At 45.3% G+C, this 3,205-nt stretch overlaps 1 long non-coding RNA gene across 1 annotated transcript in view; it reads left to right on the top strand.

Moving 5' to 3' along the window:
- Positions 1-48: 48 nt before the first annotated feature.
- LOC104914736 overlaps positions 49-3,205 on the top strand; it is a 7,854-nt gene continuing 4,697 nt past the window's right edge. Inside the window, exon 1 of the long non-coding RNA XR_002109681.1 lies at positions 49-88. This is a non-coding gene — a long non-coding RNA (uncharacterized LOC104914736). The remainder of the gene's footprint in view (positions 89-3,205) is intronic.

The following is a 3,205-nucleotide window of genomic DNA, read 5'->3' on the forward strand; positions in this document are numbered from 1 at the left end:
GATCCCATTTAAGTGCTAACTGCCACTGAGGAAGGATCTCTTCTTGGAGATCACTCCTTGTGGAGAATGTTGTGAGTCTACTACATTGGTAAGCATTTTCCATGTATCATCTTCCTGTTGCAATAATCTTACTTAGCCTAATTTTCCTGTATATTTCTTAATTATAACATTTGTATATTCATTGGTTATACATTGGGAATGCTGAGAAGGTGGAGATACTGAACACCTTCTTTGCTTCTGTCTTCACTGCAAAGAGACCTCCCTTGGGGGGAATCTTGGACCCTGGAGGTGAGAGAGTCTGGGGAATGAAAGGCTCCCTTTTGGTGAAGGATGAGATGGTCTGAAAGTGTCTATCCATCATCAGTGTGCATAAATCCATGAACCCCAATAGGATGTGTCCGTGTGTACTGAGAGAGAGGTCAGAGGTGATTGCTGAACTGCTCTCTAGGGCTCTAGCCACACCACCCAAGTTGCAGATAGCAATGGTAAGAGCTTGAAGAAGATAGATCTACCTGCTGTAAGTGAAGATCAGGTACAAGACCATCTAAAGAAACTGAAGGCGGACAAGTCCATGGGACCCAACTAAATCCATCCATGGGTTCTGAGGGAACTGGCGGATGGAGTTGCCAAGCCACTATCCATCATATTTGAAAGGTCATGGCAGTCTGATTTTAGTTCCAACTTCTCAGAATGTCCATTTTCAAGAAGGGAAGAAAAGAAGATAGAGGGAACTATAGGCCAGTCAGTCTCACCTCTGTGCCTGGCAAGATCATGGAACAGATCCTCCTGAAGGCCCTACTAAGGCACATGGAAAATAAAGGCAAGGTGATTGGTGGTAACCAGCATGGCTTCACCAAGGGCAAGTCATGCCTGACAAACTTGGTGGCCATTTATGATGGAGTTACAGCATCAGTGGATAAAGGAAGAGCAACTGACATCATCTACCTGGACTTGTGCAAAGCGTTTGACACTGTCCCACATGACATCCTGGTCACCAAACTTGAGAAAAATTGATTTGACAGATGGACAACTTACTGGATAAGGAATTGGCAGGATGGTTGCACACAGAGTGTTGTATAAACCCTGTGTGTGTAACAATAAAGTGAAGCTTGATCACTCATATTGAGTACTGTTGTGCTTCCCCGCTCAAGAACAATCTAATTAGGACACTATCCGCGGCACCCTTCCAGCCAAACTAGATGTCCATGTAACTCAGGATGGCTTTGGCTGGGGCCTGTGGCAGTGCCAGAATTCTGTTAGAACCCCAGTTGGATTCTGGTTTCAGGTCTGGCACGGAGCAGAAGAGAGGTACAGTATGATTGAGAAATAGTTAGTGGCCACCTACTCTGCATTACAGGCAGAAGAGCCAATAACCAAAGCATCTGAAGTCATAGTTAAGACAACCTTGCCAATTCAGGGGTGGATGAAAGATCTGACCAACCTTCCTAAGACAGGAGTGGCCCAAGCACAGACAGTGGCATGATGGGTCACCTATCTCATCCAGATGAGTAGTCTGTCTTTTTCACCATTGAAAGAAGAGCTTCAGAAGATCCTAGGCCCAGTGTCACATCACAGTGATGTGCCAGAAGAGACAATGGTCGCACCCCTGCAGAAGAGTTGTCAACGGTTTACAGGCAGGTTTGGCCCAGTTCCGTGACTAGCAGGGCAGAGGGAAAACAGAACAGCGGCAACCATCTATGGAGGAAAACTTATTTTACTATGATATCAGAATGCAAGATAAAATATAATGCAACCTAATTGAAATTGAGACTAATAAGTCAAATAAACTAGCAGAGAGAGAGAGTGTTCCAAAACCGAGCAAACCAGAAAGCACATGGCTAGGAAGCACCCCCACACACTCTGACAGGCAGCGAGAGAAAATAAAAAAAAGGACCAGTTCCTGTTCAAGAGTGAGATCCCATGATTTCTGTGATCTATCTTCCCCTCTCATCGTGTGGCCCCCTGGGACATGTAGTTCTTCTTCTTCTTCGGAGACAGGTACCCGGAACTGGAGCATTAACACTTCAACTCCCAGTGCACTACATGATATTATGATGTGGAATACCGAAAACAAAAAATCACAAAACCATGACAGCTTACCATTGTGAGACCGTGGCAAGGTGACATAGTCAACCTGTCATGCCTCCCCATATTTATACTTTTGCCATCGCCCTACTCCCCAGAAAGGTTTCATCCTCTTGGCTTGTTTGATTATGGCACATGTTTCACAATCATGAATACCCTGTGCAATAGCGTCCATAGTTAAGTCCACCCCTCGGTCTCTAGCCGATTAATATGTTGCATCTCTTCCTCGATGGCCCAAGGCATCATGGGCCTACCAAGCTAGAAATAATTCACTCTTGTGTTGCCAGTCCAGGTCTATTTGAGCCACCTCAATTTTGGCAGTTTGATCTGCCTGATGGTTATTTTTGCTGTTCTTCAGTAGCCCGACTCTTGGGCACATGAGCATCTACATGGCGCACCTATTTACAACCATATTCTTTATTCGGGCAGCAATATCTTTCCACAGTTCAGCAGCCCAAATAGGTTTACCCCTCCATTGCCAGTTGTTTTGCTCCCACTGCTGTAACCACCCCATAAAAAATTTGCCACCATCCATGAGTCAGTGTAAACATAAAGCATTGGCCTGAACGGGAGAGGTCATCCAAGGCCAGTTGGACAGCCTTTAACTCTGCAAATTGGCTTGATTCTCCTTTCCCTTCAGTGGCCTCTGCAACGTGTCGTGTGGGGCTCCACACAGCAGCTTTCCATCTGCGATGCTTCCACACAATACGACATGATACATCTGTGAACAGGGCAAATTTCTTTTCATTTTCTGGTAGTTCATTGTATGGTGGGGCCTCTTTAGCATGTGATATCACTTCTGCTGTTGATGTTACAAACTTATTTGCTTCAGGGCAGTCCATGATCACCTCTAAGATTCCTGGATGTCTGAGGATCTACATCTGAGGTTGTTGCATAATCAAGGCAATCCACTTACTCCAAGAGGCATCAGTGGTATGACTGGTAGATTTCTCTTAAACATCTAGTTCACCATTGGCAGTTGAGGTGCTAGAAGGAGCTGTGTTTCAGTACCAACTACTTCAGAAGCAGCCTGAACCTCCTCATATGCAGCTATGATCACCTTTTCAGTTGGAGTGTAGCACTCTTCAGACCCTCTGTACGACCAACTCCAAAATCCCAG

The sequence above is a fragment of the Meleagris gallopavo genome, chromosome Z (assembly GCF_000146605.3).
Source record: "Meleagris gallopavo isolate NT-WF06-2002-E0010 breed Aviagen turkey brand Nicholas breeding stock chromosome Z, Turkey_5.1, whole genome shotgun sequence".
NCBI classification, from domain to species: domain Eukaryota; kingdom Metazoa; phylum Chordata; class Aves; order Galliformes; family Phasianidae; genus Meleagris; species Meleagris gallopavo.